The sequence below is a fragment of the Microtus pennsylvanicus genome, chromosome 1, assembly GCF_037038515.1.
Source record: "Microtus pennsylvanicus isolate mMicPen1 chromosome 1, mMicPen1.hap1, whole genome shotgun sequence".
Classification (NCBI taxonomy): Eukaryota; Metazoa; Chordata; class Mammalia; order Rodentia; family Cricetidae; genus Microtus; species Microtus pennsylvanicus.
In genome coordinates, this window is record NC_134579.1 from 192,072,840 (window position 1) to 192,090,806 (window position 17,967).

Genomic DNA, 17,967 nt, shown 5'->3' on the forward strand with positions numbered 1-17,967 from the left:
TGAAAAAGACTGACCAAAAATCATCTCCCTTTTTCTCCTGGGAACGGGCTGAGCATAAAAACGCCCCTGATTTTGTTTCAAATAACTTACGGCAGAAGGTTTTGTTGTTGGTGTCTTATGCTAAGTTGCCTAATAATTTATAAAGAATATTATTAAAAAGTAATGCGGGGGAGGTGTCTGAGAAAGAAAACACAAGGTTGTTCTTTGGTAAACAATGAGTATTTGAGCACTTAGAACAGAGAAGCGAAGCACTCAGCCTGAGGTTTGTGCGGCATTTGCAAGATGGAAGCCAATGGAAATGGGTCTTGGTCAGAAGAAGTGAGGTAATGGGAAAGTCATTCATATTTCATGGGAGCAGGGCAAGGGAGAGAAAGCCACCTAGGCAGAAAAGGCAAGCATGGCACTCCAACTGCCCTTGCCCTTGGTTTGTGTCATTAACTGAGATGATTCAAATTCGTATTTCAAAGGGCACCCTTTCATAAAACTCAGCCATCGCTCATCAGTGTGCCTGCGGGGAAAGGCATGCGTGGTTCTTGATATGCCACATGAGCGGGTCCCTCTTGTTCTTGACAGGCCATGTGAGCGGGGGACTCCTAAAAAGCTACCATCCTGAGCAAGCGGAATTTGTAACTTTGAGTCTTAGTCGTTTGAATTTTTCTGGCTGTTCAGAAAGAAGTTGAGCCTCTCAGTGCGCTCCACTGTTTCCTCCCTTGCTGCTTGCCATGGGAAGTGTCCAGCTGAGCCCTGGATAGAAAGCAGCATCCATCCCTATCCTCACCTGGCCTGAATGGGGGGGGGGGGCTCTACGTAAGCACCCTCGCTCTGAAAGTCTGTCTGCTTTACCTGCCTCCCCATTTTCTCGGGGGTGGAAAAGTCTCCCGGTTTCTGATGTGAGCCCAAACCCTCTTCTCTATCAACACAAGGTCAAGATGATGGACCCGGAGATGAGTGGCATTCACCTTCTAAGCTGTCTGCTGCCTCGGGTTCTCTGCAAAGACATCATTTCCACCATTGGATCACAGCAGCGATAGCTTGGGTTGTTCTTAGCTACATATGGGGAATGGGGGAGATAGGCAAGAGAGCAGCAAAACAAACAAAACTACATGACTCTCTCTCTCTCCCTCCCTCTCTCTCTCCCTCTCTCTCTCTCTCCCTCTCTCTCTCTCATTCTACACTTAACATCACACTCCGCAGTCAATTTAAACTTGACAATATTATTAAGCAGCTCCTCTCATCAAGTGATGCCTGCCTTCAAGCCTTGCCCCGTGCTTAGAAAGTCTTTCTTTGGTTCAGTCAATTGAGAGTGTTCTACTCAAAGTACAAGATCCAGTTCAAGCAACCCTGCCTACCCCCACCCCCACATCTTCCCAGATAGCAACTTTACTTCAGTGTTTAATATGTTACACACAGCATTTTGCCTTGCTATTACAGAAAACAGGGGAACTAAATACTATAAATTCTGTGTCTATTTGGACTGCCTGTAATAACAGATGAGTAGGTCTCAATGTTTAAAAGACACGAAACTGTGGAAATTCTGAATCACACCCATGGTCACTTTATAGGGCTCTCCAGAGAAGTGCCATCAGCTCCTAACGTGTTTAATGCAACTTTCAGAAGCCCCAGGAGTCCTTCTCCCTTGTGAAGGGCATCAATGTTCGCATGTATGCTTCTTTAGACAATATTAGAACTCTATTCTTTATAAGTGAATTGGAAAAAAATATTTGAGATGTTTTGTTAGGTTAAAAAGGAAAGAAAAGCTGAGAATACATAAGAACATGCACGCGTGAGACATCTAAGATGAAGTACACAAAAGGGCAAGCCACAGGAAGCAGGAGAGGGCAGGGAGGTGCCAGGGAGGGTACAGGTCAGCGTGCCCTGGGTGGTTAGTCCAGGCAGCAGGCTGGAGGGAACTTTCATAAGATATGGGATGCACGGCTGTGTGGGGAGCGACCCTAAGCTGAGAATTGCCCAAAGCAAGAATAGCGATTGAATAACCGAACTGAGAGGGCCACTGCAGCTTGCTGACTTACACCTTGTCGTTTCATCATGGTAACACTTCTATCTTTTTCCCCCTTTCTTGAAAGTCATCCCTGTGTTTTAGAAATAAGGCAAGTAGTTCAGAAAGGCTCAATGTTTGCTCCACAGCCCCACCCGGGGCATGTTCCTAATAGTTTAACTGAGTCACAAAACTGTTACATGATCAGAGCAGATGGGTGTTCAGATTCGCACTCGAGGGGAGATGTGTCCTTAGTTACCTGGTGATGAGGCAAACATGAGAACTCAGGATTCAAAATCTCGATCAAACAAACAAGTAACTGTCTCATTTGAAGTAAGTCAGTGCTGTGTCTTCTCAGCATTTTCCTACTATTTGGAGGGCATTAACTTTAGGTGGAAGCCTCAAGTACTGGGAAGGTGCGAAGAATGGTTCTTGTTGGTTCTTAAAGCTTAAAGCGCAACCTGTAGAGCAGACACTAAGACCTGAGTGAGGGTGGGTGGGTTAGTAGGGTGAGAGGTGAACCAGTGGTGGGTACTAGTGCTCGGGGTAGAAGTACCCATAGAATCTTGATTCTAGCCACCAGCCAGTTTAAATTCAGATCCTGCCAGCAGGACCTGTTCTTACTTGAGTAAATAATTTTACTTTGATATTCAATCACAGGTCTGCAAACTCTTCATCCACTTACCTTTCCTTTTGATGTGTTTAGTCTAAACTGTATATTGTATCTTTTCCTTATTTATTAAGTCTGTTCTCCTTTCAATAGCCTAAGGTTTCAGAAAAATACGAATGAAAAAGATATATATATATATATATATATAAGATAAAATAAAGAAAAGTATAAAATGAAGAACACAACCATTTCCCTTTAGCTCTTACTTGTCATGTCCTTCAAGGAGAATACAAATATCAGAAATGTGCTTTATACTCTGAATATCAAATGTCAGACAAGAAAATCTGCAAAAGATTCTAATTCCAGAACTCTAAAATTTAAATTGACACTTAAAGTACCATTTTTAAAAAATCTCTGAAGTAGCAAGCATGACATAAATTAGGTTGAAGAGTGAACATTTTGATCATTATAATTCACGAAGAATTTATTGGATGCCTGGTGTATACCACGGGTTGTGCTAGACAACACGGACTGGGTGATGAATCAAAGGTTTAATGAGGGAAGAATGGCAGCGCACTTATGAATCTGAGCTCTGTCTGCAGACTCAGTGTGCAAACAAACCCTTGCTGGTTTAAACTTCTCTGTCCACTCAAAAGATTGACTGGAAATCTGGTGAAATAAAACACACTCCTAAAAATTCATATGCACTTTTCAAATGCCCAACGTGTCTTAATGACTTCATTCAAAACAGAACAAATTGCTTTGAGAAAAGAATTAATTAGCCTCAACAGGGGATATACTGATATTAATTCAGGGCGTTTCTCCAAGGCTACTGCCTGTAGACATTAGCCTATTAGCCTACATTCAGTCTGTGGCTTTACTGAATGACGTCACTGGTGAGGCCATCCCTCCTTTAAATGGAACATGAAAGCTAATCAAAACCAAAAGACAAGCCAGGCATGATGGATCATACTGTGATTTCAGCACTTGAAAGCAGAGACAGGAGAATTACTATGAGTTCAAGGCCATCCTGGGCCACACAAGTTTCAGACCAACCTGAATTACAGAATGAGACCTTGTCTCACAAGATAGATAGATAGATAGATAGATAGATAGATAGATAGATAGATAGATAGATAGATGCAAATAAATATTTAAAAGAAAAAAGTTCTCACTTTGAACCAAACATATGTTTTTCTGAATGATAGACACCCAAATGTAAGACAATTTTCCCCAGTTCCATAATTCCAGTTGGTACCAAGTTTTTGAGAGAAGCTCAGGGGACAGACAATATGTATCAAACTGAGATTTAAACCTGTGTAAATCCTGCATACACACTGACGGGATGTGTGATCTTGGGCAAATTAACCGCATGGTAACTCAGTTTCTCTCCTACAAAAAGGAATAATATATGAATATATTCTTCATGTAAGGTTATTGAGAGGATTAAATGAGCTAATGCCTCTAAATTAGTCTAGAACAACCTTTAATCAGCAGTTCTCAACCTGGGTTTTGGGAGTCACATATCAGATATTTACATTATGATCCATAACAGTAGAAAAGTTATAGTTATGAGGTAGCAATGTAATAATTTTATGATTGAAGTCACCACAACATGAAGAGCTGTATTAATGGGTCATAACCTTAAGACGGCTGAAAACCACTGCCCTAAATTCTACTCCGTTCTTAGTAAATGGTGAACATAACATGTGCACTCTGACGTTCTCTCCTTGATGCCTACCCTCATGCCCTCTCCTCCCTCCACTCAGTCACAGGGCCTTGGTCCAGCCCCATGAATTCTAGCTGGAATCTTTCTGTTGCCTGTGACGACAATACATTTCCCACATCTCCTCTTCCCACTCTGATTTAGGTCACCTGTGTTAAGACCATAGTTTCTGCACTCCTCTTCAAAATCCTCCAGCGATTTTTCCAGTGTCTTCAAAAAAAAATCTAGACCCTTTCATTCTGCATGGAGCTCTCCATTCTAGGGAATTGCCTCTCTTTCCCAGGTTTGGTTGTTGTTGATGGCCTCTGAGCTCTCCGCTTAGTGGAGACAAACAACCCACTGTCTCCTCTTCCTTCCACTCACTGTCGCTCAGCCTTAGGACGACATCCTTCCAAGTTCCCAGTTTCTCCCGTTCTCTGAGATTATATCCACATCCTGGGCCCTTCAGAAAGCCTTCCTAAGATTAGTGAACCAAAATATGGTTGGCCTTCTAGAGTTGTGGGTTTTACACACGGGGATTCAGAGGACTCATGATAATAATAACAGAAACAAATCTATACAGAACACAGACAGACTATTTTGTCATCCCTTAAACAGTCATGTGATGGCTATTTATACTTTTTCCAGTATTGAGATTATATATGAGCTGGAAATGGTCTGAAGAATGTAGGATGGTGTGCATAAGCCATGTGACAACACTTCGCCATTTTACCCAGGGACTGGATATACATGGGTTTTGGTACCCACCCACATGAAGTCCTAGAACCCATTCATGTGAATAACCAATGCTGTCTGTGGGCCTGCCTCGCCCAGATGATCACAGAAGTTTGTCATGTTTATTTCACAGACAAAACACTTTATTTTGTTATCGTTGGTGTACGTCTGCTTCCTCCCTTGAGTCCCTGTTCTTTGACAGTCTGGAAAACATCCTATTTTTTTTGTATTCTCCCTACCATATTTTTCTTGTCAGCCACTCAATACGTTTTGATATGTGAGAAATCTCATCAGAAGGAATAAAATCATTTACAAGCTGGCATTAAGTGCATGGCTGAGTACTTCTTCGCCAAGAACAGATAATTCAAGAAACATGAATTCGAGTTCTTCCTTTGAGCGGAATCTCTTTTAATATCCTATTCTCGCGAAGGATCGGGATTAGTCATTATAGCTTTTAAAAGAAAAAGAATACACAAGAGTGAATTTCCAAATTCGAAACTAATGTGCGATGATACTTTGTTCTCCAAGAGACATTGTAATTCACTGATAATTACAAATTTCAAGCACAGATGCACGTAAGTTCTGGGCACACTTTTAGACTTCTCAAGTAACTGCTAAGTTTAGGTATCTTGTGGTATTGGACGGAAAGTTTCCAAAGCTGCTTTGGTTTGGGCTTTGCTTTTGTTTGTTTGTTTGTTTGTTTGTTTGTTTGTTTGTTTGTTTTTACAAGTGACCCTCAGCATATTCCCCAACATGGTTTCAAAGACAAGAAGTGCACTGTCACTGGCCCTACCAATGAATGAGCTTTGGAGGCTGCTGAAGGGTGCTCTCCTGCACTCCGCTCTTTGCCTGGATCAGTCTCATTTCCTCCCCCATCTCCCTTCTTCCTTTCCACAAGCCCGGCTTAACTGCACGGGAGCACTGACTTTCACATTGGACTCATCTCTCAAAGGAAAACATTGGCAGTGTGGTCACAGAAGCACCAAAAGCTCCTCCATAGTTTTTGACTCCCAGAAGCAAGTGAGAGAGTGTGCTTTGTTCTAGTGTGTCCCATCCACTGCCGTTGGCTGTCAGCGCACTTCACAATAAACAGGATCCACCCCCCCCTCTGAAAACAGCAGGGAAGGCGCACAGGCAGTACCAGTGATTCTATATGCCTTAGTCTACGATCTCACAGCGTTCTTCCTTCCCCACTGCTCCAATTCGGTGTTTCCATCATTTCTCTCTGGAACTGATATCAGCTCCGAAGATGCTCAGAGTCCATTCCAAGAGAAGAGTGTCCTACGTTTTACCTCTACCCCAAATTTCCGCAAACTACAAAAATTTCAAATGCTCCCTTCAAAGTGTGTCTCAACCAAGGCCTGTCTGGAATATCTTGAATGTTTTGCTCTTTTATCAGGGACACTCAGGTTCTGAGGGAGCTTTAGAGCTTGCAGATCCCATCGTATCATTACTGACATGATAACACTTAAAATCAGCTCATATACAATTAAAAAAATATTTGACAAAGATGAAGTAGGAACTAGTGGTAGATGGCCCTGAGTCCAAGGGACAGAGCTTAATGCAGAAAAAGGAAGGGAAAGGGAGGAGAAGGGAGGGAAGGGAAGGGAAGTAGAAGGGAGGGGAAAGAGAGGGGAGAGAAGGGAAGGGAAGCTAGGGGAAGGGAGGGGAGGAGGGGAGAGAAAAGAAGAAGAAGAAAATAAAAGGGAAAGAAAGTGATAGAAAGGGAAAAATATACAAAGTTCAACAGAGATTGCATGGTAATGGTTTGAACTTAGTAATAGAAACAGAGAGATATAAGAGCCAAAATAAAACAAAATAAAGAGGATACTGTCCCTGGAAAAGGAGTATAAATGTTTGGTTTAGGTATTAAACAGAAAAAGTAAATAGTCACGGGGAAGGCAACAAGGTAGCCTATTTCTCTTTTCAGCCGATCACAATGCAATAATGAAGCCGAGGAACAAGCTCCTCTTTCATGTTTCCTTCCCTGAGTCTTTTTAAATGTCCCCAAGTACCTCACGTAACGCTATACATCAGCGATAGGTTCTTCAGAAAACCCAAAGACATATACGGGGCCTATGAATAATTTATTCAAAAAATTCACAGAATTTGCTGAAGCAGCTGATTTTTAAGGAATGGGCAGAGACACAGAGAGCCCTGGGAAGGAAGTGAGGTTGGATCGCTGCACAGCACGGGGTTCAAATAGAAGGAATGCAATCTGTACCACTCACAGAAACAAAAGTGAGGCCATTGCTGTCACAGACACACAACAGAGACTTCAGATCTCCGTACTCAAGTGTAGAATGAGGTGTAGCCTGTTTCTCTTTCTCGCCAAGTCGAACCTGGGTTAGTTCATCAGGTGTCGCACAAATTCTGAAGCCGTTCTCGAGCATGCGTGGAAAATAAGAAATGGCCAGCTTTCTAATTAGCAGCATGGTGATCAGTCTCTTCTGATCAAATTATGTCTTGTAAGTGCATACTTTCTACCACCTATGTCTGCAACTGAATGTTTCCAACACACGCACACACATGCACGCATGCACACACGTGCACACGCACGCACAATAACAACCACTTTTTCCCCTCAGTCTGGCAATAGCGTTTCAGTCACCCCCACTGGATCTTTGGTACACAGCACAATATGTCCTAAGGCACACGAGATAAATAAAGCTCATGACTGTCTAGCAAGAGATTTTTATCTCCACTCTGCAATGATTGAGCTATCATTACTATGATATTATATTACTATGGACTGAACCCTATTCCTGAATGTTGCTTACTCATATGCCTTCAGTTACTTAGATTCCCAGGCATACATGGAACCCAAACCACCCCCTCGTACCTTTCTGACTGATTTCCACATTAAAAGGTGTGACTTTCTATCCAGCGCTCATTGAAATTGTGGTCATAACTATGCAGTATCTTGTACCCTGGTCAGGTCTGTTACATTTTCATCATTTTAGTGTGTTCATTGGAAACTTCTGTACTCTCATTCCTCCGTTCTGTGACCTCCGAGCACAAGAAACACTGAGAGAAGCAATCATGACTGCCTCTTTCAGGAAGGCTGATATGATGGTTGCTGCCTCTTCCTTATACGCTAGATGCTAGAACACTGATTTCCTTTTAATAGTGACCTATTCTTTTCTTGGATCTGTGGCTAGTTTCCTGTAGAAGAAGGTATTCATGTAAGACAAACTGATGTATAATCAGGAGTTCTCCAAATGTGCAAGCTAGAAAGCAAATTCTTTCTGCCCTCGTTTAGATGGAAAGGCCCAATTACTTGTTTGGATGGCACAGGCAGGGTAAAATGTAAATAAACATCACTGAATGAAAAAAAATTAGAGAGACTTTTAAATATTTCAAATCCTCCAAAAATATGCAATATCCTCTGAGAGCACAGAATGCAAAACAATGTTTTAATATCATATGCAAATATTTAGCCTCTTATAGAACACAATGGCCAAGAATCAAAGATGTACTCCCAACTTAGAAGAAACTGAGGTCTAAAGTTAGTGGCTAGTTACTCAAGGCATTCAGAAAAGTCCAATTTCTCTTATAAAGCAATTTGACTGAATAATTATCTTTTGATAGCATGGTGCTATAATCCTGAAAACAGGCAGGAAAGAAGGAATTATGGCTTATTAGATGATTAAACTTAATAGGCAACTTGTGATATCAAAGTAGTCATATGTTTTGTAAAATATAAACCAGTAGTCTATGGAAACAAAATGAAGGGTCAGGAGCATTTTTCAACTAAGTTTTGTAGCTATCACATGTCAAATACTTTATTTGTTTTTTTTTAGGAAATTAAAACTCATGAACTAAGGACACTGAAGTAGATAGATAAATAGATAAATGAAAACATAAAGGAAGGGTGAAATATATAGATGTGATATATGGTATGCTAGAGTGAAGATGGAAAATCTATGACAACTGTCGTCACATGAGGGAGTGATCAATCCTGTTTGTACAATGGGCAATAAGGATCAGAACAAAAGTCATTTTTCTGAGATGTTACCTAAGGTAGGTTATATATCTGCGAATGAAGAAGAGCTAGAAGATCAAAGGAGGAAAAATAAAACAATAGGGCTAGATGCCAGAAATGCTGGGGAATGACAAATTGCCACATATAGATTCTGTGAAGGATGGGATGTCGGTGAGATTAGCAAAACAGGAAGCTGGGCTGCCCATAGCTTGATCTGTCTTCCTAAGAAGTATCTCATACAGGCAACGAGGAGCATTTACATAATCTCAGTGGGATGCGAGGAGACAAATTCCCGAGTTATACCACTGTTGCAACAGTGGCCTGTGAAAAGCAAGGTTTGAGGTGGAGGGGTGCTAAGGAGTTTTTAACTGGTAAGTGTGACCTTTGGTGACCATTTTGGTAGATGTTGAGAAGTTTGACATGGTCAATATTTTGCCTTTTGTTCCCAAACACTAATACTTTACAACACAACACACACACACACACACACACATGTGCACACAAACACAAGACATACTGTCCAAATAATTTTGCTATGTGATAGACTCATCGTGAATGCCCGAGTTCTTGATTCTTCCACCGAGAGCTGAATGCTCATTTCCTCTTCAAATTCAAGACACTACTTGACTTTATTCCTCAAATCTAAGCAGAACCTGTTCCTCCTATCTTATTTCTTGTCATATTTCTCCCCGTTTAAGGCTGCCATTTAAAGACAGTATTTTTTTTTTAAAGAACAATTCTTCGAAGGAAAGGTGCCACAGAATGGATGACAAAGTACAGGGTAGGAACAGGTCTAATGTTTTTCATGTATGAGTTAGAGAAGATGGTATACTTGTAAACACATGTGTGGGCTACGTACGTCATGAAAACTAGACATTGACTGGCCGCCTTCCGGAATCACCCAGGAAGGCTTGTTCTGACTGGTATAGCTGTGTCTTTGAGGTGGTTTTAAAATATCTCCACAAAGTATCATAAGGTTCTTAGAAAAAAATTAACACAAACTAAGAAAAGTTCAAGAAATGGTTAGGAATGAAGAGCGATCAACTAACTTGGACACACAATTTGGAGTGGAGGGTGAAGGGGAAGAAAAGGATTTCCAAGGGACCGGCTGACATGTAGGAGGAAGAGTTAGTTCTTGTAGAACTATTAAAAGTAAATAAGTGAAAAAATACAGAGGTCTTTAAATTTTACAATGGACACGGGCCTTTAAAAGCATCTATTTAAACTACTCTATTTGAAAGAAGGAAATTAAAAACCCACAGAGGTCACATAACATTCTCAGGGCTCCAGAACTGGCAACTCACTGAACAAGGCCAATTCAGTCTCTTAACAGCTCCACAAACTATTGATAAAACTGTACTGTCTATATGGTCAAACACCAGAAGAGTCTCAGGTCCAAAGTGGCTCACGGTCTCTCTAAATGTCATCTAATCCATCCTTTTCGTTGTCAATTACTGAATACCTCTCTGACTGCAAGTTGTGGTGTCTACCCATGAATGAGCAGAGAGCATTATGTGTGTACAGGCTGAGTATCAATAATATGAAAACCAGAAATCAGCACGGTATCACAAGAGGAAAATTCCACGCCTGTCATCATGTCACAGTCAAAAGGAAACTACACAAGAAAAAATATTATAAATTGACATTCATTCTATGTGTATAAGGACTATACAGAATGCAAATAAATTTCATGTTTAGACTTAGGTCCCCTCCCCAGAATGTGTCGTTCTGTGTATGCCAAGTATTCCAAATGCATTCTTTTAATCTAAAATCTGAAACACTTATTCTCATAAGAATTTCAGACAAGGAATACTCTAGTTCTTCATCTAAACATGCACATGTATTTATAGAAATAGAGAAAGAAGGAAAGAAAAATGTATTTTTTTTTCTTTTCAAATAGATTGAGGATAGAACTCAGTGGTAGACTGCTTGCTTAGCATGCCTGGGGCCCCAGGTCCAATGCCTAGTACTGAAAATAAGAAGTCAGAATTAGGTTATCAAATGTCTTGGCACATCCCACTCCCACATTTTTTGAAATTTTCCATCTAGACTGCTTGCCATATACTAATTGGGTAGCTATTCACCAGCTCAATATATCAGGGGTGAAATCACCAGGATTATAAGGGTAGAGGGGGTTAGATATAAGGAAAAAAGACTGGAGTATAATTTGTTGTTTCTTTAGCCATTATAGGTCCTGTCCCCACTCCCTTGATAGTGCCGCTTCTTTCTACATTGCTACCTGGAAGCAGAGGTTCAGAAGTTTGGTCCAGACTAAACCAGTGTGATGGCTGGGGCAGTGTTGTTCTGGAGCTGATGAGATGGCTCAGTCATCAAACAACTTCCCTTTCAAGAAAAAAGATCTCTCAAAAACCCACAGGAAAAAGCTGGGAGCCATGGTGCATACTTGCAAGCCCAGCACTGGGGAGGTAAAGACAGGTGGGTTCATGGGGCTCACTGGCCAGCAAAACCAGTTCATTTGATAAGTCCCGTGATCCTGTGAGAGACCCTGCTTCAGAAAATAGAAGAGGTATTCGTGATTGATGAATGGTACCCAAGATTGTCCTCTGGCCCCTGTACAGCACAAACATACACACATACCCAAAAATGTGAGTGTGTTAGTTTGTTTACCCATAAACCACTGTGGATTAGCTTCTTCGGGATCCTTGTGCAAACAGCCCTTAGTGTGTACCATGGGCTGTGGTCAATACTTCAGTAAAGGCTTAGCAACATTCAGACAAGATTTTTCAATCTGGAAAAGCCCATCCCTGACCACTTGTTTTTCTTTCTTGTTTCTCTAAGTTGTCTGTGGCCCTAAAGCAAAAAGGATAGCCTTTGGTGGGGACACTTTTCTCCTTCTTCCTTCTGAATCCCTCACCCTGTGCTGACATTTGCTTAGCTGTCTACTGTACACCATGCTCAGCCCTCCTGCCACTCAAATAAACTAATAGTAACACAACCAAAGTGCCTTCTCCCGCTTCATGCACAATGCGCCTTGTTCTGCTAAAAAAAAAAAAAAAAAAGGAGTTACGATGAAACTTTTTTTTTTTGATGTTTAAAAAGAAATGGCAGTGAGGGGCGAGCGGTGGTCAGAGCTTTCCGATGTTGTTCTTAATTATTTTTACTCATGCTCCCTGTACCCCTGGCTCTAGCCGAAGCAGAAACAGTGAAATGCCATAAAATATCCCACTCTCGAAGTATATTTGGCCTGACAGGAAACAGGAAATACCAGAAAAGATCACAAGAAAAGCTGTAATCCTAAGATTTCTAGCCTAATTCTTTTGACGTCAGCAGTTTGGATAAGTCAGATAAGCCATCGCAAGCATCCGCGGCTCCTGAGTGCCAACCCAAATACGCGAAGGGCATCTTCCACCCTTTTGAACTCTCGCATTGTTGTTTAGCCCCTGCTCTCCTCTTCCCCCAAGAAGCATATCCTGAAATTGTGAGTTATGGAGTTAGTGTCAACATTAAGGTATTCAAAGACATTACACAGAGCTTCTAAATTGGTCCTATGGCCAATTCGTCTTGCTTGGTGTATTATAAGCTCTGGATGGAACTGACTGTTTATAAGACATAAGAAAAGTCTGGTTCATCTCAAAAGGAGTTTGCTTCCTAAACTTTAGCTTTCCCAATCTTCCCAGTGAATCTGTGGCTATGAAACATGCCCCGTTAAAACGCTAAAAAGAGATATTACTAAACCCACGCTATTTAGTGCCATCTTTATTGTTTTCACCTCTCCTTGGCTGCTGCCCATATTAACTCCCTAGCACAACAAATCAAAGGGCTGGCTAAATACCAATTAGGTGGATACTCTCTCCTCAAGAGTGTCCTTAACTTCAGAACCAGAACTGTGGGACTCAACCATTGTATAGGAAGGGCGGAAGCTTATGCATGGGCTATTCAAGTGATAAGGCAAGAGTTTAAATCAAGAGTTAATAAAGGGTTGGGAATGTTGCTCAAGGGAAACACGTTTTCCTAGTGTGTGTAACACTCTCCACTCGATCCCTAACATTGAAAATAAAATGTCACGTGCAAATTTTAAATAAAAAAAGGTCGAAAATAGAAACGATTTGCACCATATCTACCTAGTTCCAAAAACGGTCCTAAGCTTATATAAAAGCTCATGCAAAGTCATCAAAGCATCGTGGCAGGGTGTATCAAAGCCCTATAGAAAGGGGGAGGGAAGGCAAACAACTATGGGACGGAATTAAGGACAGCTGACATCTGAACTTCTTAGTAGGCAGGACAAAGGGGAGACAGAAATGATGACAGCATCCATTATCCTCAGGAAGAAAAACATTTTTCCTGGCTTTGAGCGTGTGGAACAATTTTTGATGAGGGCTCTTTGTATGGTAATGGAGTGTGTCCTTCGAAGGAATGTGAGCAGATATTTAGGTGTGCCACTTCCCACCTGGGAAGAGATTTATGGACCACGCATGCAGCTACTGAGAGAATGGTGACCCCGGGTTATGACTTTGGGCTGCTGTGACACATGGGTTCAAGACTGTGTGCATGATTTAGAAGAGACAAAAGGATTGCAACCATGTGCATCTGTAAAGTCAGAGTGTAGTCCCCCTGAATGCCCAACTCAGGGAGCTCTGTGAACCCCATTGTGGGCATACTTGACATAATTTTCAAAAAGAAAAACTCAGGCCAGAGAAAATGCCCTCGATAACTTTATATTTGCTTTTGGTCTGTAGCAGAATTTAGCTGTATACATATGTTGTTAAGTTATTTACAGATGAGTCCTGAGTCTTTCCCTGGTACTCCACCTGATACTCTTTATCTTGAGGACAAGCATAGGGTCCTTAGCTTCACTGATATCTCCTCAATACTGCAGATACTCAAAGTTCCAAGTAAACAGAACACATCTAAATGCATTTTTCTTGAGCCCATTTGTCATTAAACTTCACCTAATACTCTGTTCAATTAAAAAACTATTAATAATTAATTTACCCAATGTTTCCTAAAACATTAGAAATAACGTATTGTGTAGACTAGAAGATAAATACTACACTGAGGGAAAGACAGTAAGTATGGAAACAAGGAGACTTGTTTCTATGCAGCACATAAATGACCAGCAATTGGGTACTCAGGGCATCAGGAGCTGTAGACCAAACATCTTTAACAGCCCCACTTCCAAATCAGCCTGCAGAGGAAGCACAGCAGTGTGGCATGGGCAAGGGGTGGGACTAATGAACCAGACTAACTACAGGAAGAAAACAAGACTCTTGCCTCATTTAAGTATAATATACCAGACATGAACCCTGCCATACTGAAAACATACACAGAAATTTGATTGACCAAAATAACCACTTTCTAATGTGAACAAAAGAGAACAAAAAAGAAAAAGACTAGACAAAGCTAAAGGTCCCCAAAGAGTGAGAGGAGAGGAGAAGAAGGAAGAATCTAGAAGGTTCCAGCAAAATTTGTTGTATATTGTGCACCTTAAGCGTCTTAAAACTGAGTCCCTGGCAGCTCCCCAAAGTGGAAGTGATGTCAAGATATCAACTGATGAAATAAGTTTGCCCTTTCCTGGAACCCTATAGCCCAGATGTATGCAGAGGCAAGCATGCCTCATACTCACCGCTATGCAATAACTCTTAATTGGGTTCGTGTGCTTTAAGGCCCATGGGGTTCTTTCTGGGTTTGAGATCATTTGCAGTTGCCCTGCAAAGTGGAAAAAGTCAGAGCAACTGGGGGCCCTCACTTTTCAGGAAGCCCTCCATCCTGTGCTTGTGGGTAACAGACTCACCTTGTCTGCATTTGTGCCTCTCCACTTCATTTTCTTCTTATGAAAAACCAATAACCTCTTCCTTGCCTGGCAGCAGCCACTGGTGCATCACGGGTGACTCTTTCTGTTGTACACTGGTTCTCTCTTCTCTACAAGGCAGAAAACAGTGTGTGCAGGAGACGGCTCGGTGGGCGAAGCTGCACAAGCTTGAGAAGATGAGTTTGGATCCCCAGCACACATGTAGAGCCAGTCATGGTAGCGTGAATCTGTGATCCCCACGCTACTGCAGTGAGATGGGAAGGGGAGGCAGAACACACAGAAGCTCTCGGGCCAACTGCCCTGGTCCATCTAAGAGTGAGAAAGGAAAGGAGCCTGAGCCGGTCCTCTAACCTTCACATCCTTACTTACATACACACACACACACACACATACACAAACATACAAACACACACACATACAAACACACACACATACACATACTACTCACGCAAGCATGCGCGTATGCACATGCGCAATCATATTTTTTTTCAAGATATGCAAAGGGACAGGTCTGTGGCTCAGTGTATGAGTCTCTAGGTTCAATCTCCAAAACTGCAAGAAAAATAAAAAGGTTAATAGCAAGCAGTGCGGCTTATAGGGGTTAATTCAGACAAATCCAAGTGAAGAACACAGTATCGGTGCATGGCAAGCCCTCCATGAGTGTCTTTATTTCTCATAGTTACCCGGAAGTACTAAACCGCCGTTAGCTTACTGTAAAAGCAAACATCCAGTTTGCATCTCCTTATCCAAGCTTCGCTGTGGTGAATCATAGAGGAAAGAAAAGTCATAGAACAGCATTCCGGCTTAACTATATTTGCAATTGCAGTAGTAAATATTGAGAATGACTGTTACTTCTAATTTTTTCATTACGTTTTCACCTACCATGAATCCGTGTGTGCAGAGAGAATTTTCATACTTACCATCACACACCTGTTCTGAAGGAGTCAGGGTGGGGCCACAAAGTTGAAGTTTTGCTGGGTCAAATTACAAGCAAGGGTATTCTTAAAAGCGCATGGAATTGGTCTTTAATGTGTGGCCAACTAAATCCTTTGTTAAACGAAATTACAAATGAGAAGCTTGTGTTCTTGTTTTTCAATAGTCAGTTATTCATAACAGTAACGGACACTTAAAGTCAAAACACTATTTAATAGGCACAAAGGGAGATTTGCTTTAGCCCTCAGATTGCCATTTAGTTGAGACAATAGCCACTGAGGACTTATTAATACAAAATCCCAGTTCGCAGCACGCTACCATTAGAATCCCAACCGCAGCTTTATAGGAATTAAGATTGATCACTGTTGGCGAGCAGTGAGGCTCTGTGAAGCACTGCATTGGGAGAAACTTCTCTGTAACCAGGGATTTGGTAAGGAGATCAACACAGTATCATGTGTCCTCGTGGGCCTGGCAGGGGGCAATGCTTTCTAGACATTCTTTAAAAAAGACCATTGGATTTCCTCAGGAGACTTCAGAGTTTGGATGCTCTTAAATTGTGAACAAGGATTGTGCTGAAAACAGAACATCTGCTCATCCAGAAGCATACCTAAACAAGGCCGAAAATATTCAAATATTTAGGATAGCTGGCATAGTTTTCAGAAGACCCTGCCATCTTCCTGGGTCTATTTCCTAGAGAAATCAGCAGGCTAGACATGCTAATAAAATATCTGGCCAATTGGGAATTAGAATTAGAAACTTATTCCAACACTCTACGCACTTATCACAGCTCGGTGACCCAGGGTCGTGGTACTCCACAGTCCTAGGCGATGGTGAGTTGGGGAGGCCAGTATCTCTCACATCCTAGCAGCGTGAGTATGTACAGGAGCATCTTAAGCTGTAAAGCCTGTGCACTGGGGAAAGCTAGTAAAGAGGGGTGAAGAACGAGAAGAGTTTAGCAGGTGGTACTTCACCAAACTCAGGAAGAAAAACCCTGCACTTGCTCTGTTTGCGGAGGATGGCTACTGGACCAAAGGAGTCCCGCTAAGAATACTAACGAATCCAAAAGAAAAAAATGATTTTTATACCAAACTATTTAATCAAAATGAGGTTTGTAGGTTCTACTATGGGGATAGCTGAAGACTGGAAAACTAGCTACCTTTGAAGGCACTGTTTAAACACACGCGATTCATTTTTAGACACATGAATTATGAATAAGCTGTTCTGAGTAGTTGTTCGGCATGAGCAGTCTCGACATGTCACACTGACCTGTAGTTGGGACCAGCGTGGTCATCAGCAGCATTACAGGGGAGGAGTTCAGAGTGACTTGATTCTGAGGCAGAGAGAAGCGAGAAGAATGAACGCGGACTGCAGCCTGGCCCTAGTCACTGGATGGTTCCTCCACGCCATTAAACAGAATTAATCAAACCCCGGGCACCCAGGCCAAAGGCACCACCCTACTTACTATGCAGATGTAAACTTTCCTTCTCTCCTCATGAAAGCCAGCCAAACTGGGGGCTGTGAAGACCTGAGCCAGAGTGGAGCCCGGCCAGAAAGTTGCTGTCACCTACACAGAGCCCACTTTTGATTTGAAGCACAGGATGCCGACTTTGGCATAGTGGCAGGGGTTTTGCCACATTCGAGCAGGAAAGGCCTAGGTTGCAGACATAAATTTCTCAGTTTTAATTGTGCAGCTTCCAAGAACGCGGGAGCTAGTTGAATGCTAACGTGGCAGTCGCTTGCTTAGTCTTTCCCCAGAATTATGCCGGTTGGTTCAGCTCATGGTTTCACATCCTGAATTTCAGGTCTCACCTTCCCATTGTTGAAATAAATGGGTCATGGTCCCAGTAAAAGGTACATAGCCCTACATCTTCCTTAATAAAAACAGTGGTGGCGGTGGCGGAGGTAGAAACATTGAATATTACCTACTGCAAGTACTTACTGCCCTAAGTCTGTAAGTCCTGATGCCAAGCATACAGAAAGATAAGAAGAAATATAAACTCTTTCTGCCCCTTAAAAGATTATAATCCAGTCAGGCAGTGGTAGCGCATGCCTTAATCCCAGCACTTGGAGGCAGAGGCAGGCGGATCTCTGTGAGTTCGAGGCCAATCTGGTCTACAAGAGCTACTTCCAGGACAGGCTCCAAAGCTACAAAGATACCCGGTCTTAAATTTAAAAAGCAAAGAAAATGATGATCCTGCTTAGAGCTGTGGAATTGATCATGAGCTACTAAACA

General features: G+C 41.9%; 1 protein-coding gene across 3 annotated transcripts in view; it reads left to right on the forward strand.

The window, feature by feature from the left end:
• The window catches only part of Pde7b (phosphodiesterase 7B), a 314,676-nt gene that overhangs the window by 168,780 nt on the left and 127,929 nt on the right, over positions 1 to 17,967 (forward strand). The gene's annotated exons all lie outside the window — the stretch shown is intronic.